The sequence below is a fragment of the Cherax quadricarinatus genome, chromosome 63, assembly GCF_038502225.1.
Source record: "Cherax quadricarinatus isolate ZL_2023a chromosome 63, ASM3850222v1, whole genome shotgun sequence".
Lineage (NCBI taxonomy): Eukaryota > Metazoa > Arthropoda > Malacostraca > Decapoda > Parastacidae > Cherax > Cherax quadricarinatus.
The window spans coordinates 10,720,818-10,734,499 of NC_091354.1; positions in this window are offsets into that span (position 1 = coordinate 10,720,818).

Here is a 13,682-nt window from a genome sequence, read left to right on the forward strand (position 1 = left end):
GGGAAGGAGGCTGGAGGGAAAAGGGGTGGAAGGGAGGAAGGAAAAGAGAGGGAATGGGAGGAGGGATGGAGAGGAAGAAGAAAGGGAGAGGGGAAAGAGAGAGAAAGAGAGAGAAGAGAGAGGGAGTGGGGAGAGAGATGGAGAGAGAGAGAGAGAGAGAGAGAGAGAGAGAGAGAGAGAGAGAGAGAGAGAGAGAGAGAGAGAGAGAGAGAGAGAGAGAGAGAGAGAGAGAGAGAGAAACTGTTAGGTAATTCTGTTCGCAGTGAGGTGTCATTTGGTTTTTGCGTAAATGTGTGTGTGTATGTGTGTGCTTGTGTGAGCGTTAGTTTTGGGTATGAGTCGTGCGTAGACGTGTGTGTGCGTTATTCATGTGTGTACTCACCTAGTTACTTTCCTAGTTATGGTTGCAGGGGTCGAGCCATAGCTCCTGGCCCCGCCTCTTCACTGGCCACTACTGGGTCACTCTCTCTGAACCATGAGCGTTATCATACCTCGTCTTAAAGCTATGAATGGATTCTGACTCCACTACATCGCTTCCCAAACTGCTCCAGTTCCTGACTACTCTGTGACTGAAGAAATACTTCCTAACATCCCTGTGATTCATCTGTGTCTTCAACTTCCAACTGTGTTCCCTTGTTGCTGAGTCCCATCTCTGGAACATTCTGTCACTGTCCACCTTGTCAATTCCTCTCAGTATTTTATATGTTGTTATCGTGTCCTCCCTATCTCTCCTGTCCTCCAGCGTCGTCAAGTCGATTTCCCTTAACCTCTCCTAGTCTTGTTGCACACCTTTGCACTTTCTCTAGTTTCTTTTCGTGCTTGACTGGATGTGGGTTCCAAACTGGTGCTGCATACTCCAATATGGGCCTAACATACACAGTCTACAGGGTCCTGAGCGATTCCTTAAGATGACGGAATACTGTTCTTAGGTTTGCTAGGCGCCCATATGCTGCAGCAGTTATCTAGCTGATGTGCACCTCAGGAGTTGTGCCTGATGTTATACTCACCCCAAGATCTTTTTCCTTGAGTGAGATTTGTTGTATCTGGCCCCCTAGACTGTACTCTTTCTGCGGTCTTCTTTGCCCTTCCCCAATCTTTATGACTTTGCACTCTGTGGGGTTGAACTCCAGGAGCCAATTGCTAGACCAGGCCTGCAGCCTGTTCAGATCCCTTTGTAGCTCTGCCTGATCCTCGTCCGATTGAATTCTTCTCATCAACTTCACATCAACTGCATACAGGGACACTTCCGAGTCTATTCCTTCCGTCATGTCTTTCATAAATACCAGAAACAGCACCAGTCGTAGGACTGACTCCTGTGGAACCCCACTCGTCACAGGCGCCCACTCTGACACCTCGCCTCGTACCATGACTCGCTTCTGTCTTCCTGACAAGTATTCCCTGATCCACTGTAGCGCCTTCCCTGTTATCCCTGCCTGGTCTTCCAGTTTTTGCACTAATCTCTTGTGTGGAACTATGTCAAACCCTTTCTTACAGTCCAAGAAAGTGCAATCTACCCATCCTTCTCTCTCTTGTCTTACTGCTGTCACCCTGTCATAGAGCTCCAGTAGGTTTGACACAGGATTTCTCGTCCCTGAAACCGTGTTGGGTTGTGTGTGTGTGTGTGTGTGTGTGTGTGTGTGTGTGTGTGTGTGTGTGTGTGTGTGTGTGTGTGTGTGTGTGTGTGTGTGTGTGTGTGTGTATGGGAAGGTGGTTGAGTTGTTAGGGGGAGAGAGAGAGGGAGGGGGACAGTGATGGAGACTTGGGGAGAGAGTGAGAGAGTGGGGTAGAGAGTGGAAGAAGAGAAAGGTGGGAAAGGGAGTAGGGAAAAACGATAGAGGGGGAATGGGGGCAAGGGAGAGGGAGAGAAAAGAACAAGAGTGGGAAAGGAGGAGAGGGAAAGGCAAGGGAGGGAAGAGAGAAGGAGGAGGAGGAGAAGAGGAGGAGGAGGAGAAGAGGAGGAGGAGGAGAAGAGGAGGAGGAGGAGGGAGAGGGGGATGGGGAAGAAGAAGAGGAAGAGGAAGTGGAGGAAGAGGAGGGGGAACAGGGATGGAAGAGGAGGAAGAGGAGAGGGAAGTGGAAGAGGAGGGAAGGGGGTGGAGGAGGAGGTAGAGGAAGAGAAAGAGGAAGAGGAGGAGGAAGAGAAGGAGGGAGAGCAGGATGAGGTGTGCGTGTGTGTGTGTGTTTATGAGTCCCTTCCTATGTACCCACGTATGTACCCTACATATGTACCCAGTCACTCTGTTCACACTGTGCACTATGTACACACTGTCCTTGTGTGCTTAAAATTACTCTTCTGTTCTATAACCCTACTTGTCCTGCTCCTACTCTTACTGTGTGTTTGTGTGTGTGTGTGTGTGTGTATGTGTGTGTGTGTGTGCGTATGTGTGTGTGTGTGTGCGTATGTGTGTGTGTGTGTGTGTGTGTGTTTGTGTGTGTGTGTGTGTGTTTGTTTGTTTGTTTGTGTGTGTGTGTGTGTGTTTGTGTGTTTGTGTGTTTATTTGTTTGTTTGTGTGTGTGTGTGTGTGTGTGTGTGTGTGTGTGTGTGTGTGTGTGTGTGTGTGTGTGTGTGTGTGTGTGTGTGTGTGTGTGTGTGTGTGTGTGTGTGTGTGTGTGTGTGTGGCCTCGCCTCTTCACTGAACGCTACTAGATCCTCTCTCTCCCTGCTCCCTGAATTTTATCATACCTCGTCTTAAAGCTATGTATGGTTCCTGCCTCCACTACATCACTCGCCAGACTGTTCCACTTCCTGACAACTCTATGACTGAAGAAATACTTCTTAACATCCCTGTGACTCATCTGAGTCTTCAGCTTCCAAGAGTGACCCCTCGTTTCCGTGTCCCCTCTCTGGAACATTTTGTCTCTGTCCACCTTGTCTATTCCACGCAGTATTTTGTATGTCGTTATCATGTCTCCCCTAACTCTCCTGTCCTCCAGTGTGTGTGTGTGTGTGTGTGTGTGTGTGTGTGTGTGTGTGTGTGTGTGTGTGTGTGCATGAGCGTGTGTTTGCGTGTCCTCACCTATATGTGGTTGCAGGGCTCGAATCATAGCTCCTGTCCCCGCCTCTTCACTGGTCGATACTATTCACTCTCTCCCTACTCCATGAGCTTTATCATACATCTACTTAAAGCTATGTATGGAACTTGCTTCCACTACTTCACTCTCCAGATCATTCCACTTCTTGACAACTTCCTAACATCCCTTTCATCCACTTGTGGCCCCTGTTCCTGTATCCTGTCTCTGAAACATTCGAGCCCTGTCCACCTTGTCAATTCCTCTCGGTATTTTATACGTTGTTATCATGTCCCCCCTATCCCTCCTATCCTCTAGTGTTGAGGTTGAGCTCCCTTAACATCTCCTCATAAGACATACTCCTCAGTTCCAGGACTAATCGTGTTGCAAATTTTTGTACTTTCTCCAATTTCTTGACGTGTTGGACTAAGTGAGGGTTCCATACTGGTGTTGCATACTCTAGTATAGGCCTGACGTACACGGTGTACAATGTCGTAAATGACTCCTTACTCAGATATCTAAACGCTGTTCTCAGGTTTGCCAAGCGCCCATATGCTGCAGCAGTTATTTGATTGATGTATGCCTCAGGGGACATGTTCGTTATAATGCTTACCCCAAGATCCTTTTTTTAAGTGATGTTTGCAGCTTTTGATTCCCTAACCTGTACGCCGTCTTCTGTGTGTGTTGGTGCAGTTTTGTTAGGGAATTTACTTGGATACAACAGTACAAAGTATATGAAAATTTAATTTAAGCTCTGGAGCTCCTCAAACTCTTATGATACTTGTAGAAACCCCAAAATACAGCAAGCATTCCCTCTTTGGATCGCCACACAGAGGCGCTGGAAGAGAAAGATGGCAGCCCTCGAGTCTCTTTGCTTTTTATTGACCATGGAAGCCCGTTTTTTGAGGAAACTCATGGCCTGTTTTCCCCAGGGGCCAAAGGTCCCTCCTCCCATTGAGACAAAATGGTACTAGTGGAGCAAGTGCAACAGTACCACCCAACAATGACCAGTACTAAATGGGGTATCAGTATCTGCCAGTGTTTATGAATAAATATAGTCCAACACCAGTAGTCTATATATGCAGTGACTGTGCTGTTTTTTTTTTTTTGTGAATGAGACACTTGTGCAACATTTGAGTATCTTTATTCCAGAAACGTTTAGCCAGCCAGTAGTATTTTCAGTCCATTGCACAGATTGAATAATGATACCGAAATGTTGCACAAGTGTCTCATTCATTTATCAACTTGTCGGTTTTTAAATCATTTATTCAAAATAATTTTTTGGTGATCTATGCGAGGTTCTCCTTCCCATCCAACTCACCTTCCTCTCTTCCCCAATAAAACACGCTCAACACACTCTTTGAAACACAAAGCATTTCCTTCATTTATTGTTCTGTACCTCTAGTCAAAATTAAGTTTTCTTGTAATAAAAGCTACAATAAAACTTGTATCATTGTTTCAATTTGCGAAACTTCCAACTTTGCAAACATTTAACCCTAAGCAAGCCCTAATTAGCATGAAATGGGAAATTTTACCCTAAAGTGGAAGTACTGGAACTTGCTTGAGAGAAAAAAAAAGTGAAACAAAGAGTGTGCTGTGTCACCTTCCGTTACCAGGTGGCGTCCTAGGCTGTTGCCCATTTCGCTTATGCCCAGAACCACCATTGCACAGTGTGTGTGTACTCATCTATATGTACTTACGTGAATCTGAGCCTAAACAGATTTTCGAGGCATTTGAAAACCAGGCTCGAGCATTCATAAGAGGATTCACAAGAGTTCACAGCTGTTTTAAATAATGAAGAATTTGCTGATTATCGGGTTGTTGAAACAACGGCTCTTGGGACATATCAGTGTATTCCCGCCAAGTACAGGAGGGAATTCAAATTGTGCAAGCGTCAGCTGGGTCACTTTCACGTAGACTTTGTAAGGCAGCAGTCAAAAAACTCCACTAAATGGTACAAGGCGAGTGTTGTCGCCAACTTCTCCGAATTAGTGCAGTTATTTTTGGTAGATAATCTGCTGGAATCTATTGGACCAGAGGTTAGAGTCTTTCTTGAAGATCATTCCTTGACCACTTCATTAGAAGCAGCCAGGCTGGCTAACACCTTTGAGGCTAACCGCTCCTTGTCCAAGCGGTCTAATCTTTCTTCCCAACAGCCTGGCATGAATAGAGATCGTCATGGTTAAGTCCCTGACTGGAGGACGAAGTGGCAGGATGAAAGTGAACAACGACGCCAACCAAATAAGTCCTGGTGAGGGACTGGTGAGGGACGACCTCAAACACATGGTCAACATGGTGAACAACGACGCCAGTACAGAGAGTGGCGCCAGCCACAAAATCAACAGGGAGCCAAATTAAACTGTAAGGTAACCTGTTTCCTTTGTCATAAACCCAGCCACATCAAGTTAAACTGCCCAATTACGCCCCAACCCTCAGGAAATTAAATATCCTCCCCTTTTGAGATGAACCAGAAAGAAGTAGAGTGTGGTATGGCCCCATACAGTACATGCCGCATCTCCCTTCAGGAGAATGAAAAATAAAATTGACGTAACAACTTTTAGAGATACCGGGGCTTATTGTTGCTATATAAGAGAAGGAGTCCTCCCCCTCTCTGAAAAGACGTCATTGCATTCCTCTGTTCTCTGGGAAGCATTTGGAGGAGCTGTATTTTCTGTCCCTTTGCATAAGATACATGCCATATTATTGCTGGGTAATAACATTCTTAATTCGACAAAATGTCCAGAACTTACAATGACTAATTCTTCTCCGATGTTGGCCATAACTCGGGGAAAATCCCAAGGAATGTCTGTCGAAAATGTTGACCCATTCTTGGACGGCTCAGATCTAGGGCTAGACAAGTTGTTTTACGAGGACAACTGGCCAGGGCATCGTAAATTTAGTTAAAAGTCCCAGACCAAGCCTGCCTACTCCAGGGTTGCAGGATTGCCAGATATCTCTGTTTCCACGCCCGATGGACTGTCCTTTCGGGAAGAACTTCGCTTTTCAAGCAGCCATGGGTGAATCCCACTGTTTCCCAATGTGCAGCATAAACACTAAAGCCATTCTTAAAGCCATAACTAAATTCATATCTTTGGCATTCCTAAGTCTATTAAAATAAAGTGACCATGGTACTAATTTTACAGCAAAAGCTTTTAGGGAAGCTTTAACTAGGCTAAGTATAATTCATAAATTATCCACTACCTATCATCCTCAGTCCCAAGGCGCCTTGGAAAGATTTCATGTGATGTTAAAAAGCATGATGAGAACCTTTCACATGTATTTTCCTACAGACCGGGATGAATCATTTCCTATGCTATTCGCACTGAGAGAAACTGTTCAGGAATCAACAGTGTACAGTCCATTTGAGCTAATCTTCAGGCACAATGTACAAGGTTCACTACTAGTGCTCAAGGAAGGATGGAGGGAGAAGATGCCTGCCTAGCATTCTACAACCCGTCTTCAAGGTTGCAAGTGGCCCGTCAGTTGGCTAAGGCTAACTTAAAATCTGTTCAAGACACTATGAAACAGAGGTATAACAGAAATACAAGGCTTCGCCATCTGGAGAAGACCCGGGCCGGAAGTACCGGCGAATCAACATGAATGCTTCGCTCCTTTAATCCAGGCGACAAGGTGCTGGTACAGGAACCTGTACCTGGCCACACCTTAAAAGCTAGATTTATGGGACCAATGCAGATCATAAGTAAACTCTCTGATTTAAATTATGTGGTAGCTTCCCTTGATAAACCAACGAAAAGTAAAATTTACCATATAAATCAGATTAAAATATTTAATAGCCAACATAAAGTCCCAGTAATGACTCTGTCCTCTACCTCTGTAGACGACCCTTATTCCTTGCATATCATTCCAGAAATTCAAGTTAAGCTTCCTAATTCTGTCTTCCTCAAGGACCCTAGCCCTTTAATGTTGGGGTTGTCTAAAAATCAAATAATATGTCTAACTTTCCTCTTACAGACTTACCCTGACATATTTTCAGAAGTCCCGAGAAAGTGTACCCCTGGAATATCATGATGTAGACGTCGGAAACACTAAGCCTATTAAGCTCTCCCCCTACAGAGCTAATCCTGAAAAAGAGAGGCTACTTCAGCAGGAGATAGCACTTCTCTTAGAACACGGGTTAATGGAGGATTCATCCAGTCCGTGGGCCTTACCATGCATCCTAGTTAAGAAGTCTGATGGAGGTTTTCGAATGTGTACAGACTACCGTAAGGTGAATGAGGTCACTATTCCAGATGTTTACCCTCTGCCATGTTTGGATGATGTAGTGGACTTTGTGGGTAAAGCTACTTTTGATTCCAAACTTGACCTCCTTAAAGAATACTACCAGGTTTCTTAGACAAATAAAGCAAAGGAAATCTCTGCCTTCATAATTCCAGGAGGTCACTATCAATATACAGTGATCTCATTCAGAATGCAGAACTCGCCGGCAACATTCCAGAAGTTGATCCATCGAGCTATTAAAGGACTTGAAGGCACGGCAGCTTATCTGGATGATATAGTAGTAGTTTCTGATACATTTGACCAATATGTTTCCCGACTTAAAGCTCTTTTTGAGAAGTTTAAGAGTTTCCAGTTAATTGTTAAATGGTGTAAGTCATCCTTTAGCCAGTCTGCTATTTGTAGATGAATGGTTCAGAGAACCGACATGTTGATAAATTAGACACATGTGCAACTCAATAAAGATACCCAAGAGTTGCACATGTGTCTAATTTATCAACAGTCTGCTATTACTTTTTTCAGCCACTAAGTAGATAATGATAAAGCAGCCCCTAAGTTTGCTAAAATTCTTGCCATTAATAATTACCCAGTACTTCATGATAGAAAATCCCTCCAGCATTTCTCGCTTACCAGTCAGAAACAAAAATTTCAATGGACTCCAGAGTGTCAACAAGCATTTTATAAAGCCAAATGGCTACTTTGTACTGTGCCCATTCTCCTGTCTACCAATTTTTCAATACCTTTTTGTATTAGAAGTTGATACATGCGAGTCAGGGGTAGGGGCAGTACTCCCACAAAAATCTGGGAAGCATAAGAACATAAGAAAGAAGGAACACTGCAACAGGCCTACTGACCCATGCGAAGCAGGTCCATGCCACCCCCCCGGCCTAGAACAATGACCACCTAGTCAGGTCACTTCCACTAAAGGAAGGAGCACGGCACCAGACCTGGTAGCCCAATCTAGTCAGGTCCAACTCACACCCACCCACACCCACTCATGTATTTATCCAACCTATTTTTAAAACTACACAACGTTTTAGCGTCTATGACCGTACTCGGGAGTTTGTTCCACTCATCCACAACTCTATTACCAAACCAGTGCTTTCCTATATTCTTCCTGAATCTGAACTTTTCCAACTTGAAGCCATTGCTGCGAGTCCTGTCTTGGCTGGATATGTTCAGCACGCTATATACATCCCCTTTATTTATTCCTGTTTTCCATTTATACACCTCAATCATATCCCCCCTAATTCTACACTTTTCTAGAGAGTGCAGATTCAGGGCCCTCAGTCTATCCTCATTGGGAAGATTTCTGATACATGGGATCAACTTTGTCATCCTCCTCTGTACGTTTTCCTTCGCATTTATATCCATTCTGTAATACGGTGACAAAAATTGTGCAGCATAGTCTAAATGAGGCCCAACCAAGGATATATAGAGTTGAACAACCTGAGGACTTCTATTATTTATAGAAGTCTTGGGAAGAGTGGTTGCAGTTTATTGCTTACTTTTCTGCTAACTATCAACCTCACCAAAGGGCTTATGCCATCACAGAAAAAAAGCCCTAGCTCCGATACTTGCACTGGAACATTTCGAGGTCTACATAAGTAAGTCGTCCCAAGTGGTCACAGTCTACAGCAACCACAATCTACCTCAACACCATGAAAAACCACAACACACGTCTGATGAGATGGAGTCTCAGGCTGCAACAGTACCTGGAGTTTACCTGGAGAGAGTTCCGGGGGTCAACGCCCCCGCGGCCCGGTCTGAGACCAGGCCTCCTGGTGGATCAGAGCCTGATCAACCAGGCTGTTGCTGCTGGCTGCACGCAAACCAACATACGAGCCACAGCCCGGCTGATCCGGAACTGACTTTAGGTGCTTGTCCAGTGCCAGCTTGAAGACTGCCAGGGGTCTGTTGGTAATCCCCCTTATGTGTGCTGGGAGGCAGTTGAACAGTCTCGGGCCCCTGACACTTATTGTATGGTCTCTTAACGTGCTAGTGACACCCCTGCTTTTCATTGGGGGGATGGTGCATCGTCTGCCAAGTCTTTTGCTTTCGTAGTGGGTGATTTTCGTGTGCAAGTTCGGTACTAGTCCCTCTAGGATTTTCCAGGTGTATATAATCATGTATCTCTCCCTCCTGCGCTCCAGGGAATACAGGTTTAGGAACCTCAAGCGCTCCCAATAATTGAGGTGTTTTATCTCCGTTATGCGCGCCGTGAAAGTTCTCTGTACATTTTCTAGGTCGGCAATTTCACCTGCCTTGAAAGGTGCTGTTAGTGTGCAGCAATATTCCAGCCTAGATAGAACAAGTGACCTGAAGAGTGTCATCATGGGCTTGGCCTCCCTAGTTTTGAAGGTTCTCATTATCCATCCTGTCATTTTTCTAGCAGATGCGATTGATACAAGGAAAATGTACTGGCAGATACTCTTTTCCATGTTTAATTAAGGTTAGGATGTGATAGGGTCCATATTGGTAGCTTAAGTCTTTTTTTTTCCTCATTATAAGTATGTTTAATGATGTTGGTGGCTTTTTTTTTTTTAGTGAGGGGACATTCTGCTGCTGTCTACAGGTGTCTCGAACCAATGTTAGACCTACTGTCTGCTGTGTTCCTGTAGGATAGAGCTTGCCTTTAAGTTTCGAGAAAATTGAGCACTATCTAATGAGTTGGATGGTTGAAAGGAAAGGCGTTTCCATTATTATTCATTACCATGGTGGCACACTACCCATGGAGGTGGAGGCCTAGTCCTGGTTATTAGAGCCCTTTTAGGGTAGGGGTGTGGCATGCAATGAGTATGTTACAATTTTTTCAGCATGTCACACTCCTATATAGGCTGCCCCCAACCAGCGAACTGGGTGAAAAGGGTTTAATGATCGATAGGGTATCCAGCTTTAAGTCAGTACCTTGATTCACTGACCAAACACAGGTAAGCCTGCCAAAGCTGAAACAACATGGTTCACTTGCAGTAAGCATTGGCAGACTTGCCTACCTGCTAGTTAAGTACAGTGCACTCTGGCTTCTGTTTGTCATATGCCACTATCTATATACATGTATATATATATATATATATATATATATATATATATATATATATATATATATATATATTTATTATTATTTTTATTATCACACCGGCCGATTCCCACCAAGGCAGGGTGGCCCGAAAAAGAAAAACTTTCACCATCATTCACTCCATCACTGTCTTGCCAGAAGGGTGCTTTATACTACAGTTTTTAAACTGCAACATTAACACCCCTCCTTCAGAGTGCAGGCACTGTACTTCCCATCTCCAGGACTCAAGTCCGGCCTGCCGGTTTCCCTGAATCCCTTCATAAATGTTACTTTGCTCACACTCCAACAGCACGTCAAGTATTAAAAACCATTTGTCTCCATTCACTCCTATCAAACACGCTCACGCATGCCTGCTGGAAGTCCAAGCCCCTCGCACACAAAACCTCCTTTACCCCCTCCCTCCAACCCTTCCTAGGCCGACCCCTACCCCGCCTTCCTTCCACTACAGACTGATACACTCTTGAAGTCATTCTGTTTCGCTCCATTCTCTCTACATGTCCGAACCACCTCAACAACCCTTCCTCAGCCCTCTGGACAACAGTTTTGGTAATCCCGCACCTCCTCCTAACTTCCAAACTACGAATTCTCTGCATTATATTCACACCACACATTGCCCTCAGACATGACATCTCCACTGCCTCCAGCCTTCTCCTCGCTGCAACATTCATCACCCATGCTTCACACCCATATAAGAGCGTTGGTAAAACTATACTCTCATACATTCCCCTCTTTGCCTCCAAGGACAAAGTTCTTTGTCTCCACAGACTCCTAAGTGCACCACTCACTCTTTTTCCCTCATCAATTCTATGATTCACCTCATCAGTGGAACCTCGGCACTTCTGGAACTTAATTCGTTCCAGAAGGCTGTTCGGTTGCCGATCTGTTCGAGTACCGAACGAATTTTTCCCATAAGGAAAAATGTAAATTTGATTAATCCGTTTCAGACCCCTAAAAATACACTTACAGCGACTTTGCGGTGTATTTTTTATATTATATTTATGATTGTATTTTCGTTTTCTTGGTCTTATTTGATAGAATGAAAGATATATAACAGAAATGGAGATGATTTTGAATGGTTTACAGATTAAAAGTACCTTGAAATTGAGCTCAAACTAGCGGATATGTTCGATTTTTGCTGATCAAGAGTAAACATATTACATCATGCATCAAATACACATCAACTGGTGGGTCTAATATGCTTTCACAAATGTGCTAAAATTATTTATACCATTTCTTCAATAATGCAGTAGTCTGCATGACAGTAAATCTTCTGTTTTTGTGTGAATAAAAATTTAAAATGGAAAGTAAGTATAATGTAAGAGGGGCCCGAAGTGGAAGGAGCTATAGGAGAGAGGGAGGGGCCAGCAGAAGGAGCATTCAGTATCTGATGAGTCATCTTGATAGCCAGATACTAGTGGTGGCGCTAATACAGTGTTATGTAATTACGCTAATATTAGTAATAAAAGTTATCTATCACATTTATTCCAGAAACACGTTAGATAACCTAGAAGCACAATAAAGACACCATAATTAATAAAAGGCGTATTATATGGAGAGGCAGAGGCGGTGTTTATATCGGGCCAAACACGTTCTAACCAATGTTATTTTTTGTGGACTGTTATCACTAATCTTCTTAGGCCTCATGGTGACTTATTTATACAAATAATATAAGAAAACACCCAAAAATGTGGAGAAACATGAAATAGTTTACAGTGAAGTTCAGCAGAGTTTTGGACCGAGCTGGGTAGCCTGATGCACATGTTCTGGCAGAACGTATTTGTTTGGTCGAGTGCCGAGCAAATGATCGACTACGATCGATTTTTTTACCGAACAAAGCATTCGAGTACCGAATTGCTCAAGTACGGAGCTGTTCGAGTACCGAGGTTCCACTGCACACATACACACACACACATACTCGGTGGGAGTAACAGCATACTCAGTGCTCACGGGTTTTGGGCTCTTTCTGGACTATCCAAGGATATTGGAGGGATCATATAAAGTGTTAGAGCTCAGTGAACAAGTCGGGAAGTGAAATACAAGCTGCCTAAACCAGAAAGGGAGGCGAGAGCTACAAAATACTTAAATAATTTTGAAAGTGCAATCAGTGCCAGAAGTGGAGAGAGGCCGAGAACCGGGCACAGGAGTGTTGCCATAAGCCAACACTACTACAAATTCAAAATGATAAGTGTGATCCAAGCCAGAGTTAAGTGCAAGTCAAGGACAGATGAGGTAGTGTATAAAGTGAGGGGAAAGAAAGGAAAAAAAAAACTAACAATTATATTGGGACGTTGATGTTTTTCTCGAAGCAACGGTGACCATAACAAATAATGAAAGCGTCCAACTAATCAGTAAAGTTCACATCTGGTCGCATGAGATCACTGAGTCGTGGTCTCATGCGGCCAGACATAGTGCCAGCCATCATAAATGATAAGTGATAAGGTGTGTCCCCAAGGCAGTAGTGAAGTGCAAACCTAGTGCTGTGATTGACACATTGTAAATGGGATCAAAATACAGACAGAGAAGAAACTGAAGTGGAACCAGGAGTCAGGAGTCAACGAGTTCAGCGCTGCCAGCCATATGTACTTGCCCAAACGTGGTGTTGTGGGTCGAATACTTAGCTAGGTCCTGCCAACTGTAAGCAATGAGGTCCTCTCTCAGTGTGAGCAAGGAATAGGATAATAACCAGCAGTAATTGGTGCTTAAATCCAGAAAGTGCAATAAGTGGAGAAGGTAGCATTACTAGGAAAGAGAGCTGGGACTACAAATCTGAGCCTACATGACAGAGTACATGTAACAGTTACTTTTCAACTACATACCAACTACCCCTCCCCTACCCCCCTAACCATCTCTCCCCCTGATCAGATGTGAGGAGAGGGAAATGGGTAGTAGTGAGGGGTAACGTTAGACACACGCACACACACACACACACATACACATACATACACACACACACACACACACACACACACACACACACAAGGGTAGACACTTGTAGAAGTTGCGAGAGGCTAAGTTTTAGAACCTAGTATTACTTTTGATATTCTATAAGTAGAAGTGATAAGTGTTAGAATTACTATTGGTAAGTTTTAGAATTACTAGTATTACTACTGGTGTTTATTAGTAGTATGAATACTTAGAAGAGAGGAGCACTATTCCTGGGCACACACATACACACATACATACACATACACATACATACACACACACACACACCTCTTGTTCTCTCTATCTCTCTCCTCCTCACACACACCTTCCATTCATCTTCCCTTTCCTCCTACCCCTCTTGCCTGGCTTCCCCTCACTTCCCTCCCTTCCCACTCATCACCCCTAGCCTTCTCTCTATCATTCTCTCCCCCTCTAT